This window comes from Oncorhynchus masou, chromosome 24 (genome assembly GCF_036934945.1).
Source record: "Oncorhynchus masou masou isolate Uvic2021 chromosome 24, UVic_Omas_1.1, whole genome shotgun sequence".
NCBI lineage: Eukaryota > Metazoa > Chordata > Actinopteri > Salmoniformes > Salmonidae > Oncorhynchus > Oncorhynchus masou.
Genome location: NC_088235.1, coordinates 47875352 through 47902035, shown reverse-complemented (window position 1 = coordinate 47902035; position 26684 = coordinate 47875352). Strand labels below are relative to the sequence as shown.

Here is a 26684-nt window from a genome sequence, read left to right as displayed (position 1 = left end):
TGATGTTCCTCCGCCTCCTCTAGACATCGAGGGGGTTCCGGCGTACTCTGTTCGATCCATTTTGGATTCGAGACGTTGGGCGAGGGGCCTTCAGTACCTCGTGGACTGGGAGGGGTACGGGCCGGAGGAGAGATGCTGGCTTCCGGTGGAGGACGTGTTAGATCCTTCCATGTTATCAGAATTCCACCGTCTCCATCCGGATCGCCCTGCACCTCGCCCTCCGGGTCGTCCCTGAGGCCGGTGTCGACGCGCAGCTGGAGCCGCGCGTCAGGGGGGGGGGGGTACTGTCACGACTTCTGCCGAAGTCGTTGCCTCTCCTTGTTCGGGCGGTGCTCGCGTTCGACGTCACCGGTCTTCTAGCCATCATTGATCCTTTTTTCATTTTACATTGGTTTTGTCTTGTCTTCCCACACACCTTCAATCCCATTCATTACCTGTTGTGTATTTAACCCTCTGTTTCCCCTCATGTCTTTGTCAGAGATTGTTTCATTGTCAGTATAGTGTGATTGTTGCATAGGTGCGCGTCGGGTCCTCGTACCCATGTTTGGTTTGTTTGTACATTTATTGTTATGGAGCATACTCGTGGAACTTTATTAAAAGACTCCATTTTACACTCAGTTTGACTCTCCTGCTCCTGACTTCCCTGCCACCTATTACACCTATGCATGACACCATTTCACTTTGTTATTTTGTTTTGTGCGTTCAGTCACTAAATTATGACGGACACTTACCACTCTGCATATCGGTCCGATCCTTCTTACTCTTCCTCAGACGAAGAGGAGATTCGTTACAGAACCACCCACCACAACTGGAGATTTTGGACGGTAGGGGACACTGGGCACAGGCTGGGGAATATCGCCTCCCCCGGGAAGAGCTGGAGGCTGCCAAAGCCGAGCAGCTGAAATATGAGGAGCTAGCACGGCAGCGCAACAGGAACGGGAGGTAGCCCCAAAAATGTATTGGGGGGCACACGGGGAGTGTAGCTAAGTCAGTTAGGAGACCTGAGCCAACTCTCTGTGTTTACTGTGGAGAGAGGTGGACCGGGCAGGCACGTGTTATGCCGTGAGGCGCACGGTGTCCCCAGTGCGCAGGCATAGCCCGGTGCGCTACATCGCAGCGCCTCGTATCAGCCGGGCTAGAGTGGGCATCGAGCCAGGAGAAATGAGGCCGGCTCAGCGCATCTGGTCTCCAGTGCGTCTCCTTGGCCCGGGGTATATGGCACCAGCCCTACGCACGGTGTCCCTGGTTCGCCAGCACAGCCCAGTGTGGTCTGTTCCACCCCACCGCACTTGCCGGGCTACAGGGGGTAACCAGCCAGGACAGGTTGTGCAGGCTCTGTGCTCGAGACCTCCAGTGCGCCTCCATGGTCCGATCCATCCGGTGCCTCCTCCACGCACCAGGCCTCCTGTGGCAGCCCCACGCATCAGGCTGTCTCTCAGTCTCCTCCCTCCAGGTGCTCCCGCTTGTCCAGCGCTTTCAGGGTCTCCCTCCTGTCCAGCGCTGCCAGAGTCTCCCTCCTGTCCAGCGCTTCCAGAGTCTCCCTCCTGTCCAGCGCTGCCAGAGTCTCCCTCCTGTCCAGTGCTGCCAGAGTCTCCCTCGTGTCCAGCACTGCCAGAGCCGCCCATCAGTCAGGAGCTGCCGAAGCCGAAGAGGAGATTCGTTACATTATGCTGAAAATATATGTTGTTATTGGCCTTTTCCAGGGTAATCCCTGACACTAAGACAACCCATCAATCCTTCATTTGGATGCATGTCATGCACCTTCAATGGGAAGCTCAATGGCAGAGCCCAGTCAGAGGATCCAGATGGGTAAATATTAAAAGGTCTGCCAAAAGAGTGCAAAAGTAACCTAAGAATGTAAGTAGTGACAAGAATGTAAGAAGCCTATCATATTTCGTGGACCAGACACTTGTGCGCAATTAGCCTGGGAACCCTGATGCAACTGACTGAAAAGGTTTCACTAAATCTTTAATTTCCAATGGAATGCAATGGAAGAACAAAGTACTTACCTAAATGTAAAGTATCAGACAATAATAGATTAGAATAGACTATAGCTGATAGATATGAGGTTGGAGATCGATATAAGAGAGACTGTAAATATAAATGGTTAGGAGTTGGCAAAGGTAGTGGCCAGAAATGTAGTTATTAAGCAATGGACAATGTAGACTGACTCACCACCATGAATCAGTGTTGAATGAAGTTTAAATCATTTAAGGTCCCAAAGGTCACAACAAGCATGATGTTCACATGGCCTCTCAAAAGTCCAATCTATAGACAGCAGGAAATCAATCAAGCTGCTAATAGCTTATATACTTGTATCTGGTAAAGTAAAGCCCTATAAGTGTGACATTGGTCTTCCCTACTGGAATAAGTATAATTGATGTGAGAGCTAACCTTGCCTGAACATCCATGAAAGGGTCATTGTCCTTTCTTAAGATAGATAGCTATAGCTTTACATATTTCATCCCCCTACATTTATTTCAGTTGACATATTTTGGGGAAAGATATGGACCACCTGCCCACCTGGCCTTCTGTGTGGATTGTGACATTTGATATGGGAGCACTATTTTTGTCCATGACTGAGGATTGGTCCATGTGTTACTGACTGCAGTCATTCAATGCCCATGCTTTCTGGGCATGATCAGCCTCAAATTAAGGTAGGAGAGAGGGACAGAGGGAGCGGGAGATGGTGGGAGAGGAGGGAGGTGTAGAAAGAGTCTTGAAGAGGAACACAGGGCTTACAATTTAGAATGTTGTTATACAGGCTTTCAAATTACTGCACATGGAAAAGTTATGTCTACCTCCATTCTGTTGTCATTGTGGAAAGAGTTGAGCTTGTTTTCCTTTCCATCAAGCATCAGGGGAAATGTGAGGACAGAGAAGAGTGAAATTTCTGTCATGTGAGTCTCACAGACAGAGGGCCTTTCAAATCAAATCGAATCAAAGTTTATTTGTCATGTGCGCTGAATACAACAGATGTAGACTTTACAGTGAAATGGTTACTTACAGGCTCTAACCAATAGTGCAAAAAAAGGTATTAGGTGAACAATAGGTAGGTAAACAAATAAAACAACAGTAAAAGACAGGCTACATATAGTAGCAAGGCTATAAAAGTAGCGAGGCTACATACAGACACCGGTTAGTCAGGCTGATTGAGGTAGTATGTGGGTATGGTTAAAGTGACTATGCATATATGATGAACAGAGAGTAGCAGTAGCGTAAAAATAGGGGTAGGCGGGTGATAGGTGAGACACAATGCAGATAGCCCGGTTAGCCAATGTGCGGGAGCACTGGTTGGTCGGCCCAATTAAGGTAGTATGTACATCAATGTATAGTTAAAGTGACTATGAATATATGATAAACAGAGAGTAGCAGCAGCGTAAAAAGAGGGGTTGGGGGGGTGGCACACAATGCAAATAGTCCGGGTAGCCATTTGATTACCTGTTCAGGAGTCTTATGGCTTGGGGTAAACACTGTTGGGAAGCCTTTTTGTCTTAGACTTGGCACTCCGGTACCACTTGCCATGTGGTAGTAGAGAGAAGAGTCTATGACATTCTGTGACAACAAAGGTGAGAGGGGCGCACTCCTCACCCCAACCCGCCTTCAGTGGATAGCCGTTACCCCTCACTGCCTACATTGATCTAAATATGCACAAGACAATCAGTGTTCAGATCTTGCTGACATAACAAACATTCATCCATTGATACTGACCCTACTTCCACTCTTTTGTTTTCTGTCATATACACATGTTCACCTGTCCTCTGAGGGTCAAGATGCATTTAGAGCGTAAAATGTTGGACAGGTGTACAGCCCAAAAACAATCAACAATGTAATCTGTCTCTTAACACACATCCTCTGTACTCCAGTCCCCTATATCAACTAGGACAGGCCTCATGTTCACACGGCCTGTTGTATGAAAGGAGGTTGAATGGACATGAAGAGCATGGCATTTTGGCTAAAGGGGAGAGTGGAAAGCCCTGCTCAGCCAGAACATGCAGTTGATCTGCCTGGTGCAACCTGACCACTCAGGGCTGTGCATAGTAACGGGCAAGAGTCCAACATGGTGGGCTAAGGCTTTAATGATGAGGTGTACACTGTCACTTAAACAGGGGGCAACTGTAGATCCATATGGTCTTTTTTCAACTTATAACTATGGTATTGGCTATCTAGTGTATCAAAATGTATATAGGCTGAATTGATGCATGCAGAATATTGATATATTCTATTCAGTATCATTTTGTTCAGCAATATCCAGCTAATTTTCAGCTCTCTAGCATGTAACATGGCACCCCCGTTGATACTTAGCTAGCCATGCTTTGCAGGCTTACAGTGTCACTATAGTATAGAAGCTGTCTGTCAAAGACACAAGGCTGGAAACGAGACCAATGGTGCCAACTGACATGGCAAATATATTCTCTCAATCCAACAGATACCACAGCCAACATTTTGGTACAGCATGCAAGCCAATATATAACAAGTTCCAGGTGATTTGATTTGTGTGGTTAAATCAGGTGTTTGATAAAATATGGTCTGAATGGTTACCAGAGATGACACTGGGCACCTGTATTGGCCGCATGAGTATGTTCAAGGCAGACTTAAATAAAAAGTGGACAAAGACAGTTATAGTGTAGTACGTGGCGACAATGTTTTGTAGGCTATAGATATTGCAAACAGGTCCTCTGTATTGTTGAGTTGCTTCATTTGGTATGTGTGCTGCCGCAACTTGATCAGTGTGTCCCTCACAGGAAAGTATCAGGTTAAGAAATAGCTTTCTGGGGTCATAATGACACTGAGCTTCATACAGTTTGGTATTCCAGCCTGGTCTCATAGACTAGACATAACATAGTAAACGTAAATCCGAGAACATCAAATGAGTATATGTTACAATTGGCATGGTTTCATAAGACAGATAGTTACTGAAGGCAAAAATAAATGTAGGGTAATTGAGGGAGAATTGGTCGTGGTGGATTTGATGGTTGCAAGTTCAAATCTCATTCGAAATAGTATTTTAGCTAATTAGCATCTGTTCAACTACTTAGCAGGTTAGCTAACCATTCCCCTAACCATAACCTTAACCCTTTTAGCTAAACCTAACCTTAAACCTAACCCATAGCTCTCACTACCATTAGCCACTGAAGTTAAAGCCTTATTCTAAAGTGTAATAAATATAAAAAATAAAAATTGACACACAATGCCCCATAATGACAAAGCAAAACAGGTTTTTAGAAATGTTTGCAAATGTATTCATGATAAAAACAGAAATAACTTATTTACATAGTATTCAGACCTTTTTTCAACTAGACTCAAAATTGAGCTCAGGTGCATCGTGTTTCCATTCATCATCCTTGAGATGTTTCTACAACTTGATTGGAGTCCACCTGTGGTAAATTCAATTCATTGGACATGATTTCGAAAGGCACACACCTGTCCATATAAGGTCCCACAGTTGACAGTGCATGTCAGAGCATAAAACAAGCCATGAGGTCGAAGGAATTGTCCTTAGAGCTCCGAGACAGGATTGTGTCGAGGCACAGATCTGGGGAAGGGTACTAAACATTTCTGAAGCATTGAAGGTCCCCACAAACACAGTGGCCTATATCATTCTTTAATTGAAGAAGTTTGGAACCATCAAAAGTCTTCCTACAGCTTGCCGCCCTGCCAATCTGAGCAATCGGAGGAGAAGGGCCTTGGTCAGGGAGGTGACCAAGAACCCGATGGTCACTATGACAGAGCTGCAGAGTTACTTGGTGGAGATGGGAAAACCTTCCAGAAGGACGCCCATCTCTGCAGCACTCCACCAATCAGGCCTTTATGGTAGAGTGACCAGACGGAAGCCACTCCTCAGTAAAAGGCAAATGACAGCCAACTTGGAGTTTGCCAAAAGGCACTTAAAGGACACTCAGATCATGAGAAAGAAGATTTTCTGATCTGAATTAACCAAGAGTGAACTCTTTGGCTTGAAAACCAAGCATCACATCTGGCAGAAACCTGGCATCACTTATCACCTGGCCAATACCATACCTACGTGGGGATGTTTTTCAGCGGCAGGCACTGGGAGATTAGTCAGGATCAAGGGAAAGATGAACGGAGCAATGTACAAAGAGATCCTTGATGAAAACCTGCTCCAGAGCACTCAGAATCTCAGACTGGGGCAAAAGTTCCCCTTCCAACAGGACAACGACCCTAAGCACACAGCCAAGACAACGCAGGAGTGGCTTTGGCACAAGTCTCTAAATGTCCTTGTGTGGCCCAGCCAGAGCCCGGACTTGAACCTGATCGAACATTTTTGGATAGACCTCCTCATCCAACTTCACAGAGCTTGAGAGGATCTGCAGAGAAAATGGGAGAAACTCCCCAAATACAGGTGTGCCAAGCTTGTAGTGTCATACTCAAAGCTTTAATTGCTGCCAAAGATGCTTTAGCAAAGTACTGAGTAAAGGGTCTGAATACTTACATAAATGTGATGTTGTTATTATTATTTTTTAAACCTATTTTCCTTTGTCATTGTGGTGTATTGTGTGTAGATTGATTAGGGGGGACGGGACAATTTCATCAATTTTAGAATAAGGCTGTAGTGTAACAAAATGTTGAAAAAGTCAAGGTGTCTGAATACTTTCCAAATGCACTGTATGTGTGTGATGTCCTCATGAACCCAAACAAGGTGACTTAACTGGGTCACTTGGCTACTCTGGGGTTTCTAGGGCAATGAACAGCATAGCAATGGATCTTTGAGGTTGTCCCTTCGTACTAATCATCAATCCAGTCTTGTTTTTGTTTATAAATTATTTTGCATCAGAAGGGCATTTGGTATAATCTGATTCCCCTAGTCTGTAGTATTCCTAATAAAATAAAGTAATCAGGAGACTGATTAAATGACAGTAAACCTTTTTAACCCTTTACATCCGTAACCATTACGGATTGAAAATGTCAGATCTGGGAAGTGGAGTGTATTTATGGATGCAAGGGAAACCAGGCTTACCCAAATATTTGACCAATATACACATTTAACTTTTAAAATGGCTCTTTCATCTCTCTGTTTTCAAAATTTTGTGGCTGAAGGGAGAAATCATCCGAGCGAGGGAAACCACACCCCTCTATCTCAGTATGTGTAGCCAATATATCTTACACTATCTGGAACAAAAGAGAATGACATGTTGCTGCCGTAGAATTTGTTTGATTGATGCCAGCAAGTGTTTGGCCACCCTTGATAATTTTTTAAATAAAATTAACTGGGTCACTTGGCCAATCAGCATTGAGCTGATCTCAATTGTGGGTTGTCATGGCACAGCAAAATGCCCCTCAATGGAGGTCAGTTTGGATTTGGCTTCACATCAATCAAATCACATCCTAAACAAAACGTCATCGTTGTCGGAAAATGGTGTCTGTTTCTGGTCTGCTTGCGTTGATGTTCTGCAGTAGTTAGCTTTCTAAATCGTCCCTTTCTTACCCCATTGATGGAGATGGGGAATTTGAACTAGTTTTGACTTAAATGTCTGTACAGGCCAATGATTATGACAGCGATTCTGTTCTAAGCATAAATTCATATGTTGTGCCTCATATTTTGAATTGAAGTTCAATATGTAGCCTCGTAGGCTCATGTTAACTAGCTAGCTAACTTAGCTGGTTCATTGTTACCCATGTGAGTAAGTTAGGCTCGCAAGCGTTTTAGCTAGGTAGGCTATGACAAATAAAACTAAAAGCGTACTGGATGAGAGAGCCATAGATGAAGGTGAGGAGGATGGCATTGGCGTTCATCTAGTCTACAAGTAGAGTGAGTCAACCATTATTGTTTTAATTACGCACACACACATGCGCACACACACACACACACACACACACACACACACACACACACACACACACACACACACACACACACACACACACACACACACACACACACACACACACACACACACTAAATTATTTTGTTGTATCTTTAAGTTTGTGTATTAAACTAAGCATATATTGTTTTGTAGTTTATATGTTTAAGTTGAAATGGTGCTGGAATAGTGGAGGCAGTGCTCCTGTTTTCTTTGTGCTAACTTGCGGTAATTCCATGGTTCTAAATCAGTAGTTGTTTGGTAAACTGTCAAACATTAACTCTCTTGACCATGATGCAGGTCATATAACTGTTTGTTACATGCAACATTTGCTTGGTGGACTTCCCCAGACAGATGTTGCTCTCTGGTTTTGTGACACTATTTATTCCACCACTGTGTGACTTTATGTTGTCACGGCCTTATTGTATTTCATGGTGGCGTATGAAAGAATAGGTAATAGAGCAAACAATGCAATTATCACAATATTGCTTTTTTTACTGTCTTGGCATTACCCACACACCGCTACAGGATTGGGGCACTGATAAGCACTTAAATTGGAACGCAGTAGCTGTACAGTAACACGCAAATGACCTCAAAGCTCAGGCTCTGCACTTCACAGAGCTTTATGGTTTTATGTTTTTTTTGAGCGACAGCTGTTCTGAACTTCAGCACTGCACATGACAAGAAGTTGCCCCCATCCCTCCTGCTAATTGGGAAAGTTTTTTATTTTTCTTGTCTGAGGGAGGGAATGAAATGCTGTCCAAATGTGCACTTGACATTTCCATGTGATAACACTCATGTCATATAAAGTGTTAACGTTTATGATCACTATGTTTGATGTACAGTTACAAGATGACATGGCGTCATGCCTCGGGTTGTTATGAACAGATTGAGCCTATTTTTCTATTGTGAAGTAATGCACAATAGAACTACGATCTGTTTCTTTGAATTGCCCTGTGAAAGCCTAACACTGTAAGTTCATATTTTATAACTTAGCTAGTTAGTCATGTTGGAAATAGGACACGCTTGTAAATGATGCCCACCTGACCCAGATTGTGATTTTTAATTGGCTGTTTTTGGATTGCATAAAGAACAACAGTAATTGTGTGATGCAGGGATACAGGGTTGTGTTCCAAAGAAAACAACTACAAGTGTGCTTGCTCTGGTTCCTCAATGGCTCAGCTAGGAGAGCTCAGAAAAGCACATCAGAGTTAAAAACTCCTCATTGAAGTTACTTAGGAACTGTGCACACTTTGGAGAGGTGCCACTTGGAGACACTAGTTAGTCCTCTCACTCAAACCCCTGTCATTGTTTTGTCTTATGTTGCACCTACCCCACATTTTCCAGGAATATTCTTATCATGTTACTGAATGTATCCAGCGTTTTTTCAGATTTCATTATCAACAAACGGCCAAACAATGTGGTGAAAAGTACAGTAAATGTAAAAATCACATAAAATCAACATTGTAATGTTTGGATTCAGTCTTGGCTCAGGTGAAACTTTGGTCTAATAATTTTCCCATGATATCCAAACTGTTCCCTTTCAATTTCTAACATGCTTACGCATTTCATATTTATTCTGTAAGACACATTTAAATTTAGCCCTAATCATATTGGGTGTAAAAGGTTAAAGGTCCTAGGCATATTCACAAGCATGACCTGCCTACCAGTACTAAAATTCATAAAAAAACTCAAGTGAAATCTAATAATTTATCTTTCACACACTTTATTGATTTCCTCATCCATGTAAACACACAGCAATGGTGGAGCATGTTTAATGCTCCTTGTATAAGAGTTGTCCCTGCTTGACAGTTTTTCACCAATCAAGTACATCACGGAAACACCCTTCCAGCTGTGTGGCAAGATTTTTCATACCTACAAACAAAGTCAGCTTCATATTGCTGTGTTAGAAAATGGTGATTGGGAACAGGAATGATGCTGGTTTAGTGTGTGTGTGTGTGTGTGTGTGTGTGTGTGTGTGTGTGTGTGTGTGTGTGTGTGTGTGTGTGTGTGTGTGTGTGTGTGTGTGTGTGTGTGTGTGTGTGTGTGTGTGTGTGTGTGTGTGTGTGAGAGAGAGTGTGAGGGGGTATAAGTCAGGTTGAGTACACTTGGTACAGACAAGGCAGGAAGAAGAAGGTCATGCTATAGCAAACTAATTGCTTTCCAGCAATGAATTGTGGGTACTGATTTGAAGTCAGATACGACACAATCACTACTGAACAAAAGTTTTATAAACCATGCGCATGGCAAGGAGGAAATCCTTGGGACATAACTCTATGCTTTATCACAATAATGTGGGGTTAGACTGCATCATATGAGAACAACCCAGATCAGTAAACACTATTTGCAAAAAATATTTGGAAATTTGTATATAACAATGTCATGTTAATAAGTAATTTTCTAGTTGTTCTATGATTATTGTGCATAGTGTGTGGTCATTTCAAAAGTTGTACAATGTTTTTTTTAACAATGCACTTTAACATCTAAATGATTCATCCATGTAAGCACAGATGGTTACTTGCTGGTATGCTTGGGTCAGGCTGCAGGGAATACTCTTCTGCAGCAGTGTGTAAACTTTGTGTTGACCTACCCCCTTCATCACTCTCTCCTTCTATCGCTCTTCCTCTATATGACACTGGTTTACAAGCCACTCATCAACAGGCTTTACTTGTGTGTGTATGTTTCTATGTATCTTATCTGTATATATTATCTCAGGAAACGAAGTGTATGTCGCGAGTCACTACTTCACAGGAGAGCCATTTGAACATAAACAGTTTTTAAAACAGAAATGCCTTCTGGAACATATTAACTTTCATGTGCCTCACTCACACACTTGTATGCCATTTGTAAATACAAATACAATTGTTAAATTACAAGACCAGTCTGTTTAGCCACAAAAAAAAGAAAGCAATCTTCCCGCTAGCCATGATTCGCTGAGATAATGGGTGGGCTGGACATGCCAAGAGATGAGTTTGGATTGGTCTGCCATGTAGCTTCTGTCTATAACATGAGCTGGTCAGTATGTGTGGGTAATCCTTTCTAACATGGCTTTTTTTCAGATATCACATAGTAGAACTGCAAAAGTGTTGCTCTCCACTTTCTGGAGGACCGACTTTTGAAATCAGTGGAATGCTTGGTGGAATTAGAGTCTGATAGCTGAGGAGATGGAATTTGGAATTGCAAATGGAATTGTAAATATGCAGAGGGAGTCGAAAAGAGAACACACTGTTGTATAAAACACCTGTCTCCGAGTTACATCTTCAAACTATGGGCAACCATGGCATCCGTGACAGAGAGGGAGAAGCGTCCATCCATGTAAAATAGTCTAGTTAGCTACATTTTCAGATATTACAGGTTTCTAATTTTGTCCGAATGTCATTTTCATTTCAAGTTAAAGCGTACTGTTAGCTAGCTAGCTAACGTTAGCTGGCCGTCTCGCTAGCTAACGTTACGTGTATTATCTATGTAGTAATATTATTTGTATCTCAGAGACATTTGCATTGCTAGTTATATCTTAATGTTAGCTAGCTAACATTGAACCTGGCTGGTTAGTTACCTGCAGATTCATGCAAAGTAGTAACGTTATGAGTTGGGATTATGGTTAATTGTTTAGCTAGCTAGCTACATGTCTAAACAAAAGACTCCATTATGCAAGTAACCATTTCAATAGAATGTTCATGATGTCACTGTGACAACTATCGATAGACGTAGCTAATAAATTCACTCTGGCTATCTACTCCGATTTTCAGAGCACTCTTATCCGAGTGCAGAATAACTGACAAATTTACGAATGCTCAACACCCGTTGAATATGGCCGGTGTCAGTACACATTGCCAAAACATTGCCAGCAGCCAAGTTATTGTCACTAATGCTCTGGATAACATAAAAACAGCCTAACCAGCTCTGCTAGGGAGAGTGAAATAGTCAGAGTGAGCTGTTATCTCACTTGTGTCTGGAAGTAGCTAGCAAGCTAGCTAACATTAGCCAATTGGCGTTGGTGCTTGACTGCTTTTGATAGGTCTGAACGCTCGGATCAACCCTACTCCTCAGCCAGAGCGTCCAGTGTATGCTCCGAGAGCAATCTGACAACGCTCTGAGTTTACAAACGCCCAGAGCTTACTCTGGCACCCCAGATTGAATTTACGACACAGCCATAGTATAAACTAGTCTTGACATTTTTGGTTGTTTAGTACATGGCATCACATGTGAATCCTTAAAGAGATGGGTGGGGCTAAGGCTTAAGAGGATGTGAACGATGCTGAATGGGTGTAGACAAAGAAGAGGTCTCCAGTAACTTTACCAAAACATTCATAGGTCATTTTCTCAAAAGTAAGGTTACAACTTTATCAACTTTCAAAGCAGAATTACTTTCCCATTGTTCCTCAACCATAGTGTATGATATTCTATTTTCTAGCTCTGTCGCTACTTTTATCCAATGTAAAAAACACCATTTCTAATTTTGCTACATAAGACTGAATAGAGCCCGTCAGTCACATTTTCTCATGGCTTTCTCCTGTCCCTCTGCATCAGGCATACAGTATATAAGCAATATGTTTGGAACATCGAATATCAATAAAATAACAGTATTGAATTGCAATACATATAGAATCTTGATACATATAGAAAAATTGAATCAAATTTTATTGGTTACATTCACATGTTTAGCAGATGTTATTGCAGGTTTAGCTAAATGCTTGTGTTTCTAGCCCCAACATTGCAGTAATATCTAACAAGTAATATCAAACAATTTCCCAACAATACACAAAATACACACAAATCTAAGTAAAGAAATGGAGTTAAGAATATATTAATAACAAAAAAAAAGTCTGCGCTAATAATGTAAGAAATAACACATAAAAAAAAATACTGCAAAGTTACCAAGGGGCCAGAAGCACGACATCTATCGGCGCCATTTTCATTGGCAATACATATCATATCGGCACCTAAGTATTGCGAAATCGTTTTGCGGCCATTCCCAGAACATAGTAATACTGTGGCCTATGACCCTGGCAGTGGTCAGACTGCAGGACCTGACCCATTAGGCATACCTAAAAATGACAGCTTGTTCCTCTACCCTTCTCTCAGGGTGTGAAGTTCTTCTCCTGTTGAGGCAGGCCATTCTGACTGCTTATATTATGGCTTGTGGGGCTATAGTTCAAACTCAGATATGGTTGTGTGAGGCTGAAATACAGATATGGGGTATTACATCTGTCACACGTTTTGCAAAACAGACGCCTGATAACATTTACCTGTGAGTGTCTTTGGCATATTCACTTTAGAGATTTTGCCAAATGGAATCGATCCTGGACATTTAACCTGGCCCTGCACTCATTCAAATTCACAACACAAATGATTTTCCATCAGTCACTTCATTTGTGAGAGTAAATACCTCAAAAGGAAAAGTTTATTGCTTGTGACAAGACAGTAATTCTCACAAATAAATAGAAACACAACATAACATTATCAACAGTTACATTACACATCTGAACTGTAACCTGATGTCTCATCATAGACTTGCTCTACAGATCTACAGTATAGCTGTACATTCGGAATAGAGAACACATTTTCAATAATTCATGTGACAGACTATGACATTGATTTACTGTAAGACAAGAAAATGATAGATTCTCTTCTATTGCCAGATTAGTATAGAGTAACATAAACACAAAAAAATATATATATCGGTATGATAATTTAGAACCGAAAGGTTGACGAGGTCTAATACAGATGTAGGATCTTATTTCATCCAGTTTGCTACAGCAGTAAATAATCCTACAGCAAAAGAAAATGTGAATTATTATGTGGATTATAATGAATGGACATTTTTGTAGCAGTTGATGCATTTTCTGTAAGGGAAAATCAAATCTGAAATTTCAAAGTAGAAATTACAAAACTTCAGAAGCCTTTTGAAACATCGAATACACTACAAGTTTAAATATTCTGCATTGCAGGAGTTCTCCTTCTACAGGGTGATGAAATTAAGATCCCATATCTGTACTGTCTATCAGTCTTAGAATGAGATGCTTTTATTGTCACAGGCTACTTCTATGATACATGTGTCAAACATCTATCGTTAGCTTCCTGAAAATTGTTAAAGGCAGGATTGCGTCAAGCTACTGAATTACCAAACCAATCTGGGTTTGATTTACATTTAATCCTCTGTTTGTTTAAACAATAAGGCTGATGTATGTGCATTTTCTTTTCAGGTTTATTTTGATAATGTTTTGTCTATCCAAAGATCCGACACAACGTTTCTGACCAAAGGTTTCTCTTTAAATCTACCAGCCAGGCAGAAATAAGGCCTTAAAGCTACTGACCTAAATAGTCAGAGATAAAGATTCCAACATAGAACCTGACACAGTCATGGTCCCACTGCTACCATAGAAACAGGTACTCACATTTCCTATAATTACTGATTCACTGAAAGACCTATAATTCTGCTGTGCCTAGAAATAGACAGCAATGTTAAATATATATCCAGGACCTCACAAGACAATCTATATCGCATGACAAAGTAACATTCTTTAACCAGCAAAGCCTTAGTTTTGAATATTTATAAAACAGTGTACTACAAATCAAGCTTAGAAAATACACATTGTGACCTCACAAAAATATATCTGAATCTGTTGAAGCACATTTGAGAAGTTTGAGAAATCACCGACTCTCATCTTACTGTGAATCTCATAGCTGCAGACTGAGTCACTCTAAGCCAAAGCCCTCTTCGTTGGAGATGGCGATGGTTAACTTCTGCTTCAGTTCCTTCCTACTTTTATAAGGTGGGAGGCAGATCTGGTTGAAGCAGGTGTGTGATATGGGTAACCTGAAAAAGACAAGGTTAACATGTCAGCAATGAGCTCTCAAATTATTGTAAGGGCCCTTCTGTTGCCAAAGCACTAAGCAGGCTGCATTATAACTGATTAGAGAGTGACACCACTATCTGTCTACTCAAACTATACAATACTGTAGCAACACTGTATGATGCTCAACATATAGCATTTGCAGTCAACTAGTGAATTAAATTGACATATAATAACTGTTCCCTTTCACTCAGTCAACTTTGGTAGAACATACTATGGTGAGTTGCACTCTCTCGACAGTTGAAGGATCTACTAGGCCAACGAAATCAGTGTCTCGCTAAAGCCCCGCCTTCCACTTGTGATAAGGTTGAGCCTTGGATTTGTTCCTTCAATTATTCTTCTCTTCAGGGTGAAGAGGAACAATTCATGCTACTAAAAAATAAATTGGAAAACGAGTGTCTTACGTTATGCCAACTAAACTGTCCCATAGTGGTAGACTGTGCTCATCCCATGGATGTTGTGTGCTGAAGGTTGTGCTTGTTCTGATAAGTTAATTTTATGAGATCACAAACAATTAGTTATTCTTCAATTTGCTGGTGCAAATAGTAAGGTGGCTAAGAAAACAACCGAGAAGATGATAGCTAAACTGGGATCGGGGATGAATCACGCCCCCAGTCACGCAGTTAAAGCATTTGTCTTACAGATACTCAAATCAAATCAAATTCTATTTGACACATGCGCCGAATACAACAGCTGTAGACCTTACAGTGAAATTCTTACATGCAAGCCCTTAATTAACCAACGTTTTAAGAAAATACCTAAAAAAAAGTAAGAGATAAGAATTACAAATAATTCAAGAGCAGCAGTAAATAACAATAGCGGGGCTATATACAGGGGGTACTGGTGTCGAGGTAATTCAGGTAATATGTACCTTTAGGTAGAGTTATTAAAGTGACTATGCATAGATAATAACAGAGAATAGCAGCAGAAGAGGGGGGGGGGGCAATGCAAATAGTCTGGGTAGCCATTTGATTAGACGTTCAGGAGTCTTATGGCTTGGGGGTAGAAGCTGTATAGAAGCCTTTTGGACCTAGACTTGGTGCTCCGGTACCGCTTGCCATGTGGGTGGCTGGATTCTTTGATAATTTTTAAGGCCTTTCTCTGACACCGCCTGGTATAGAGGTCCTGGATGGCAGGAAGCTTGGCCCTGGTGATGTACTGGGCCGTAAGCACAACCCTCTGTAGTGCCTTGCGGTCGGAGGCCGAGCAGTTGCTATACCAGGCAGTGATGCAACCCGTCAGGATGCTCTCGATGGTGCAGCTGTAAAACCTTTTGAGGATCTGAGGACCCATGCCAAATCTTTTCAGTCTCCTGAGGGGGAATAGGTTTTGTCGTGCCCCCTTCATGACTGTCTTGGTGTGCTTGGACCATGTTAGTTTGTTGGTGATGTGGACGCCAAGGAATTTGAAGCTCTCAACCTGCTCAACTACAGCCCTGTCAATGAGAATGGGAGAGTTCTCGGTCCTCCTTTTCCTGTCGTTCACAATCATCTCCTTTGTCTTGATCATGTTGAGGGAGAGGTTGTTGTCCTTGCACCACACGGTCAGGTCTCTGACCTCCTCCCTATAGGCTGTCTCACTGTCGGTGATCAGACCTACCACTGTTGTGTCATCAGCAAACTTAATGATTGTGTAGGCGTTGTGCCTGGCCGTGCAGTCATGAATGAACAGGGAGTACAGGAGAGGACTGAGCACGCACCACTGAGGAGCCCCCGTGTTGAGAATTAGTGTGGCGGCTGTGTTGTTACCTACCCTTACCACCTGGGGGTGGCCCTTCAGGAAGTCCAGGATCCAGTTGCAGAGGGAGGTGTTTAGTCCCAGGGTCCTTTGCTTAGTGATGAGCTTTGAGGGCACTATGGTGCTGAACGCTGAGCTGTAGTCAATGAATAGCATTTTCACATAGTTGTTAATTTTTTCCAGGTGTGAAAGGGCAGTGTGGAGTGCAATAGAGATTGCATCATCTGTGGATCTATTGGGGCGGTATGCAAATTGTAGTGGGTCTAGGGTTTCTGGGATAATGGTGTTGATGTGAGCCCTGACCAGTCTTTCAAAGCATATCATGGCTACAAATGTGAATGCTATGGGTTGGTAGTCATTTAGACAGTTTACCTTAGTGTTCTTGGGCACAGCGACTATGGTGGTCTGCTTGAAACATGTTGGTATTACAGACTCAGACAGTGAATATGTATATATATTTTGGGGTTAAGTTAGAAAACCACTCTGGAAAAGGGTAGACCAGCTCTTCCGGATGTGAGCTTGAAACAGATTTTAAATTCACTCTCTAGTGATATAAAGAACCATTTAAAAGTAGAGGAGGAGACACGGGTGAAAAAGTCAGACGTGACCCCCACCTGTGGCCTCTCTGTTCCCTCTATCTAACCTCACACTGAGTTGAGCAAGACAGATCAGGTTTGAAGCATCTGGTCAGCACTGCCTGGCTTTGAGTCAATAGATTCTGACAGCAGTGATGAACAATGTCTTAGGCCAACCAGAACACAGGCTGTAAAAGATAGTAAAGATAAACTTCTAGTGACAGTAATCACACATAAATCAGCATCTCCAAAACATTTGCATGAATGGTCAAAAAAGTTTAAGCATCCACAAGATGAGGGTATCAGAGTTGTGCAGTTTACGAGCGAAACCAACAACATTATTCGTTCAGTAGAAGAGAAACCTGGTTTATGTCATAATTGCGGGATTTCTGGTCACTGGCAACGAGACTGTTGGAAAAGAAAATGTGATTCTATGAGAAGTGGCCTGGAGAAGCAGGGCCTGTCTAAGGGAAAATGGAATCAAGGCAACAGCCCCAACGACACAATGCTGGTGCTGAAATTTAAGAACCTCTCTCCGTCTCAGCAGCAGAGTTTGCTGGATGCTTTAGAGGTAAACTCACAGACCCCCTCTTTACGTCCCATCTCAGCTGGTGTACATATAAAATCGGTTGTAATATTTGTGAACATGATGGTTAACAATTTTGCAGTCTATTTTTTTAGTACAGTAGATACGGGTGCTGAAGTCACTGCATTGCCCATATCTTATGCAAAACATATACAGTGGCAAGAAAAAGTATGTGAACCCTTTGGAATTACCTGGATTTCTGCATAAATTGGTCATCAAATTTGATCTGATCTTCATCAAAGCAATAGACAAACATAGTGTGCTACCGCATTACTTGAACACGACTGTTGTGACTTGTTTTGGATCAGCTCTCTGATGAGTTTATAGAGTCATTTGTTGGAAACCCCTGAGTTTATCTTATACACAGACGGTTCAAGCATTGTGAAGGGGGGTGTGAGGAAGGTAGGCTGGGCAGTGACTACAATGGTCAATGTCACTACCAGGCATGTTAGATTTGAGAAAAGCAGACGTTCACTTTGAGCGACACAATGCTTAACTATTGCATAAAACTCTCTAATGGGGAATAACTCCAGAACGGGGACATGACGTAGTGCCAGGACAGTGGGTGATGGTAAAACAAATATATGACAGAGACATTAGGGCCAAAATGGGAAGGTAATTATCAAGTTTTGCTGATAACGAGGTCCACAGTAAAAGTCCAGGGAAAATCACAATGGATACATGTCACTCATTTCAAGGTTGTCCATTTTGATGACAAAGCGGAGCCTGGAGAATAAAAAGCTGATTGATTAGCAATTAGGACTCAATCTTGGGTGAAGAAGCATAGTAAGGTGATCAGAACCTGATAAGCTTCTATGTTGTATACCGCAGTCGTCATATTAGGGATTTCTAGGTGAAATGTAAAAACAAATCTTGAAAATCGGGACATGATTACTTAGGGAAATCTATGTGAAATATCAATATCTCTTGAAACCAGGACATGTTACTTTCTCTGTTTTGTTTCCTTCGTTACAGGTCATGAGAATCTATCGTCTGAGGCTGCAGCAATATCCCTTGACTGTACCTGAAAGGATAAAAGATCCCTGGTGAAGTGCAACCAGTGGAAGGGAAGAAGATTGACTGTACCTGAAAGGATAAAAGATCCCTGGTGAAGTGCAACCAGTGGAAGGGAAGAAGATTGACTGTACCTGAAATGATAAAAGATCCCTGGTGAAGTGCAACCAGTGGAAGGGAAGAAGATTGACTGTACCTGAAAGGATAAAAGATCCCTGGTGAAGTGCAACCAGTGGAAGGGAAGAAGAAATCCTCACTACCGGCAGACTGTCAGAACATCATTTCTAATAGTTATCTATGTGGGACTGATACCAGTATGGAAGAGCTGGTCACTTTGTGAATGATTACCTTGAAAATAGGACAATTGAATATTATTGTCTTGCAGACAAGTGAAAGATGTTTGAAATTATTTTTCTTGTGAGTTTCCTCCTAATACAGGATGTGGGTGGTGTTTCCATTTCTAACACAGAGATGCATCAGCAGGATGAGGGACACTCGGGCGTCAATACGTTTCTAGCTCTCTCTCTACACTAAACCACAGTAGTCAAAGTAGTTGTTGGGTTTGTACATATGCACCATTCACATCAAGGGCAGGTACTCTCTCAGAACTTGTCTCAACTGCACCCTGATGGGTTTGTCAAAGGGTTGACTATAGGAGATATTTGTGCTACGGCGAGTTGGGAATCATCACACACTTGTGATGTTTTAATCGCTTGGATGTCACTGCTCCCAGTTTAGCACACATTATGCTTACGGTTGGGACAGGGGAAAGTCACCAGGCAGCACGCCATCTGCACAATACCCAGACCGCCTCATCTGGCAGGGTTAGGTCTGGCTGGTGTGCCAAGGGCCATTTCATTTAGCATCCGTTGGGGTCGGCTTGGGGCGCGATTACATTTCCCCATAGTATGTTGTACCGAAGTTGACTGACATAAAAGGAACGTGGCATTATGACTATACTGTTTGGCCCCCTACCACCCGTTCCTGGGCTCAGTGAAGAGCGATATTAAATGAAAGGAATGAATCAGAGCCTCAAGCTTGTCATCTGTGGAAGACAGGGCTTCCAGCGAGGCATGGATTTCATTGGCCTTGTCAGGCGTGATTGCAGATCCTTCAAACAAAGCCTTGAGAGTGCAATTCCCTATAGTATGCTGTACCTTGTTTCCCTCCTTGAACAGTATTGTTAGTCAATGTTACAGTCTATAATGTTTATTTTGTGTTTGGATATTGTTCTAAATTATATTGTTGGATATATATGAGAGTAAGAGGCAATGAGTGATGAGATGACTATAGTACCAGTCAGTGGACACGTCGATCTTGGCGATCTTGAAATTGAGGTCAACCAACCCTACCACGGGGACACGGTCACTTCCTGTGGCGAAGTGGAGCAGCTTCTTCTGCAGCTCCAAGGGGAAGGCCAGTACCACGTCCCAGAAATGGCTAAACACACACACAAACAGGTGGTGTCAATAAATAATTCCAGACAGGCAATGTAAATCACAGCCAACGTGACTATTCTGTTATGGCAGCAAGTCAAGACCTACATTTAGACGGCTGTTGTAACATCACTCACGATTGCATGAAATTGAGAGTGAACTACACTCTTACAAAAAAGGGTCCCAAAAGGGTTCTACAGCTGTCCCCATAGAATAACCCTTTTTGGTTCCAGGTAGAACTCTTTTGGGATCCATGTAGAACCGTCTGTGGAAAGGGTTCTACCTGGGACCAAAAGGGGTCCTTCAAATGGTTATCCTATGGGGACAGTCGAAGAACCCTTTTAGGTTCTAGATAGCTCATTTTTTTCTAAGAGTTTACAGCTCCTTGAGAAGTTGAGTTATGTTGCATGACACTGCATTGACTCATGTAATAGGAAAAGTGAATGCATAGACTTGTGTAATAGGAAAGGTCAAATGAAGAGCTATGCTAAGGTTGACTTTCAAATTAAAGCAAGTGATTGGTCCCCCAAGGGGGAAGGGGAGGGAGTGCAGCTAGAGTAAAACAGGCCTGAAAGGGACCGGAAACGCATGCAGCTGTAAAGTGGCACAGGTTGGCAGAGATGAGTTATGGTGGGGCAACAACTGCACTGACTGGACAGTCGGCAGAGTGGAGGTGGTATAGAGTTCAGCTCTAGGTTTCTCCAACAGAGTGAAAGACCCTATAGCATAATGGGTCTGTCATAATGGCTTGTTGCTAAAGGCTTTGTGGTACTCCACGGTGTAACGCTCGTCCTCTTCTTCTGACGAGGAGTAAGAGAGATCGGACCAATTTGCAGCGTGGTAAATGTCCATTTTAATATGTAAAACTGAACACTACAAAATACAAAATAACAAAGTGAAACAAACGAAACAGTCTCGTGTGGCACAAACACTAACACGGAAAATAATCACCCACAACTCAAAAGTGAAACCAGGCTACTTAAGTATGATTCTCAATCAGGGACAACGATTGACAGCTGCATCTGATTGAGAACCATACCAGGCCAAACACAGAAATCCCAAATCATAAAAAAAGGAACATAGACAACCCACCCAACTCATGCCCTGACCACACTAAACAAAGACATAACAACAGAACAAAGGTCAAAACGTGACAGTACCCCCCCCCCCTCCCAAAGGTGCAGACTCTGGACGCAAAACCTGAACCTATAGGTGAGGGTCTGGGTGGCGGCTCTGGTGTGGGATGTGAACCCCACTCCACCATAGTCTTTCCCCGCCTCCTTAACCGCCTCTATGGCCTCCTTAGAGCGGCGACCCACGCCGCCGACTTCGGACTGGGGACCGTAGCAATGGGTCCCAAATGAACAGGGGATTCCGACAGCACCAGACGCATGGGAGATTCTGGCAGCACAGGACAGGCCTATAACTCATCTCTGCCATTTCTATAGGCTATGCAATCACGTAAGAAAACAGTTTTGATGGCCTCTATTAAAAAACGGATGATCCGTTCAGCTTTCTAATCACTAGGCCTCCTGTATTTATTTATCAACTTACCTAATATTAAGCACATTGCTTCGCTTTACAACTGGGGTAGCCTACCTTGCTGGGAAAAGTGTCCTCCATTTGCTATTCAAGTGCATATGATCTTTTTTTTTACCATGCCCCTGTTTCAGACAGGTGCATGATAATTGCTCATTCTATATTAAAACTAATTTCGCACATATTATTTAGTATATGCCAATTTGTAAATCGGGAGGTACTGGAACAAAAAGTGAGCTGGAGTGGGGTGACCTGGTGAGCTCTGAGGTACAAGAACGCATGAGAAATAAAATCACCTTAAAAGGTCATTCCGACATCTGCATTGGCCATGCGTGCAGCATTTACGGTGATACGGCCTCTGCAGTAGTCAGTGCATTCAGCAGAGCTGTTGTGAAGGAAGTTGTCAAGGAAGTGAGTTTGTGTTTATACAGGACCTCCCGCCACCACCTACCATCAACCAATCATGTCAATGCGGAGCTATACGGAGCCTTCCGCATTGTTACAAAACTTGGGGGGCACACAGAGATGCGGTATGGAGCTCAATTTGGCCTTTGCGTGCCTCCGGAGGATATGTTAGTGTCACACCCTCCATAAATTGGCTCTTATATTAAAGCATCGCATGCATATCATTGCAGTAGGGTTGGGGAAAATGTTTTGTAGCCTAAGATCTGGAAAAAAAATCATTTTATAAACGCATGCGATTCTAAGTACATGACTGGAGACTGGCAGAATATACAGGCTGCTTTGACACTGACATACAGAATCTGAGATCAATAAAAAGGCCCTTGTCTTGAATCCATCAACAGCCTAGGCCTAGCATTGTGGAGACGCACATATTATAGGCTACAATATGAGGAGGAAATTATAGTCCTAAACATGCTTTTCAGTTTCACTGACTCGACCAATGATATGCTCACTCGCCGGAGATGGCCGAAACATTTGTGCCAAAAGCCTATCTCACTCAATATTTGGAAGCATACAGATTAGCGTCTTCTCTTTCCAGCAGGAGCCATTTGCTTTCCAACCTTTGTTTTCAGCGATTTTATTTGAAATATTGCCAAAGGCCTGTATTGTCTACACACTGTTCACTGACAGATTTGCCGTATGTTCCCGACTGTATGTATGTGTGAATGTATGTGTAAGTCAAAAGTTTGGACACACCTACTCATTCAAGGGTTTTTCTTTATGTTTACTTTTTTCAACATTGTAGAGTAATAGAGAAGACATCAAAACTATTAAATAATACATATGGAATCATGTACAGTACGAAACAAAAAAGATGCTCCAAAGTAGCCACCCTTTGCCTTGATGACAGCTGTGCACACTCTTGGCATTCTTTCAACAAGCTTCACCTGGAATGTTTTTCCAACAGTCTTGTTTCAGTCAAACTTATCCCAAACCATCTTCCAACAGTCTTGAAGTTATTCCCACATATGCTGAGCACTTGTTGGCTGCATTTCCTTCACTCTGCGGTCCAACTCATCCCAAACCATCTAAATTGGGTTGAGGTCGGGTGATTGTGGAGGCCAGGTCATCGGATGCAGCACTCCATCACTCTCCTTCTTGGTCAAATAGCCCTTACACAGCCTGGAGGTGTGTTGGGACACTGTTCTGTTGAAAAATAAATGATAGTCCCACTAAGTGCAAACCAGATGGGATGGCGTATCTGCATAATGCCATGGTAGTCATGCTGGTTTAGTGTGCCTTGAATTCAAAATATATCACTGACAGTGTCAACAGCAAAGCACCCCCACACAATAACACCTCTTCCTCCATGCTTCACAGTGGGAAATACACTTGCGGAGATCATCCGTTCCCCTACTCTGCGTCTCACAAAGACACGGCGGTTGGAACCAGTAATCTGAAATTTGAACTCATCAGACCAAGGACAGATTTCCTCCGTTCTAATGTTCATTGCTCATGTTTCTTGGCCCAAGCAAGTCTCTTCGTATTATTGGTGTCCTTTAGTAGTGGTTTCTTTGCAGCAGTTCAACCATGAAGGCCTGTTAAATGTATGCCTACCATGCTGCACCTTGGTCCAATCCCTCTCTAAACGATCATGACACATCAGCATATACACTGAGTATACAAAATATTGGGAAAACCTTCCTAATATTGAGTTGCACCCCTTTTTGCCCTCAGAACAGACTCAATTCGTTCTCAATCTGTTACTCAGAACTGCATGAGTTCTAAACCTGTATCAGAATGTTCAAGTTATAAACGTGTATCAGAATGTTCAAGTTATAAACCTGTATCAGAATGTTCAAGTTATAAACCTATATTAGAATGTTCAAGTTATAAACCTGTTTCAGAATGTTCAAGTTATAAACCTATATCAGAATGTTCATCTGGATATTTTCTGACCACAGTGACGTGAATAACTCTTATTGTACTTTACATACCGAAAGACCTCAAAGAACCTGAGAGCCGAGCTGACTTTTACCCCACCCCCCACAGAACGCAGAGAGAAGTCCTGACTCACCATCATAGCATCTGATGCACACACACTATGGAAGCCATGATAGAAGGCTGCAAACTGCTTGTAAATGGACGTATTCAGTACAAAATCAGTGTACAGCTGAACATATTCTGCAGAGAAAGAAAATGATTTAATAAACCACTCACGCCCACAAATAGAGGAGACATAGAGGAGCCTTGTGACATAACATGTAGAACAGAAAAAGACACACTAAGGGGAATTAGATTTAAGTGAATGGCACGTCTCTGTTTTTTTTAACAGAAATGTAGTCCTGGAGGTTCAAAGCTTGATTTCATTGTATTATGTTTTAAATAGACAACCATGACCATTTGATTCGTTGAATAAGCTGTGTTAGAGATGGGATGGAACAAAACAAAGCACATCCTGTGGCCCCTGTATGTTTACCTCTCATATTTTAGCCTACTAAAATGATAGTAAATGATAGTCCCACTAAGTGCAAACCAGATGGGATGGTGTATCTGCATAATGCCGTGGTATTCATGCTCGTTTAGTGTACATTGAATTCTAAAAAAAATCACTGACAGTGTCACCAGCAAAGCACCCCCACACAATAACACCTCTTCCTCCATGCTTCACGGTGGGAACTACACTTGCGGAGATCATCCGTTCTGTTTGTTGACTAGGATCTTGTCACCTCCAGGTTTCAGGTTATAGGACTTGACCACGCCAAGCTCCTCTTGGAAAACCTAAATCACACACTCATTATCTTTAAAAAAGAGAGTGAATTTCCTGTGAAAGGCCAAAGCTTATATTAGTTAATGGTCAACATTCACTTACGGTAAACATGTGGGCTTAAAAATAGCCTACTGTAATCAGTAACCAGGGGTATATATAATGTATTTGCTCTGGTGTTTAACTCAGCGGGTAAGTGAAGGATATATCATAAAAAGAAGAAGCTGTTTTTAGAGGGGTATGGATGATGCTGTGTGTGAACTGAATACGGTTCAGTGAGTATACTGAACCTCTGCCTCAGTAAGAGTGAAAGACACTTCACCCAGTAAGATGGTGAAAGACCACGAAACCCTGGGCCTTGACTCAGAGGCCAAAATGCACATTACAAAGATCTTTTTCTCAGTATCATAAAAGTTCAGAGGTGTGACAACTTAACTCATGACAAGTGGTGATAGATCGATAAAAGAGTGCTGACTGAATTTGACCTCATACATTCTTACCTTACTAATGCAGACAAGGCATAGAAATGTAAATAAAGACAATCCCAGGCTGTCTAAAATCACAATAATGACATATTCACAGTCAGTTGATTAGTTATTGTTGTTCCAATACTGAGATTAAGGTTCACATCCAATGATGAAAATCAAGGCCTCGCCCAGGTAAGAGTTCAGAACTCTTAGACATTGCCTACGGAAAGCATTCACACCCCTTGACTTTTTCCACATGTTGTTATTACAAAGTGGGATTAAAATGGATTTAGTTGTAATTATTTATAGATAGACCTTACTCACGGTTTCCTCATGTATAAAGGTGGTGGAATTATTTGGGAATTAAGTCAAGTACAGAATACGGTGTATCTGTAGACACCTCTGCCACACCTTAATTTATTAGATCTGCACCCCAAACGAATCGCGGGTGAAGAGCATGCTATTCTCATGCTTAAATTCAAAGTCAGAATACGCATGGCGAGAAAAGTGCATAAAAAGATAATTATGTTCCATTTACGCATGCTTAACTCAGGTTGGAATCGGCCCCCTGGTGCACTGTTGCCCTTGCACAGGTAATAAATAGGAAAGGAGATCAAATTAAATCACATTTTACATCTACAGGTGTAGAGTGTACAGTGAAATGCTTACTTAAAAGCCCTAAATAACTTAGAGCTAGGGTCTATTTTCCTGACTGACTGACTTACCTATTACTCAGGCCCAGAAGCCAGGATGTGCATATAATTGGTAGCATTTGATAGAAAACACATGGAAGCTTCTAGAAATGTTAAAATAATGTCAGAGACTATAACACAATTGATACGGCAGGTGAAATTCCAAAGAAAAACCAAACCGACTTTTTTTTGAGCTCCCAGGCTCTTATAATGGAAAGCTATGGGTTCTATGCAATTCCAGCTCCCATAATGCAATTCCTATGGCTTCCATTAGATGTCAACAGTCTTTGTTCATTGTTTCAGGCTTGTTTCTTCAAAAACAAGCAAGAATTTTGAGTTTTTGTACAAAGACTCCCAGTTCAAAGTCAGTCTGTTGGCGCGCACTTACTAACTAATTTTACTTTTCAATTGAACATACTTCTTTCCGTTTCAAATATTATAGTTTATTTACGTTTTAGGATACCTGAGGATTAAATAGAAATGTAGTTTGACTTGTTTGAACAAAGTTTAGTGGTAGCTTTTTGGACTCCTTTGTCTGCATGTTGAATGAGTGGATTACTGAAATCGATGGCGCCAACCTAAACAGACTTTTTGGGATATAAAGAAGGATTTTATAACAAAACGACCAATCATGTTGTCGCTGGGACCCTTGGGATTGCAAGCAGAGGAAGATTTTCAAAAGTAAGTGATTTATTTAGATCGCTATTTCTGATTTTATGAAGCCTGTGCTGGTTGAAAAATATTTTGATGTGGGGTGCCATCTTCAAACAATTGCATGGTATGCTT

The 26684-nt window shown here is 42.0% G+C and overlaps 1 pseudogene; it reads right to left on the bottom strand.

Moving 5' to 3' along the window:
* Positions 1–14522: 14522 nt before the first annotated feature.
* The window catches only part of LOC135511388 (probable E3 ubiquitin-protein ligase HECTD2), a 30113-nt pseudogene continuing 17951 nt past the window's right edge, over positions 14523–26684 (bottom strand).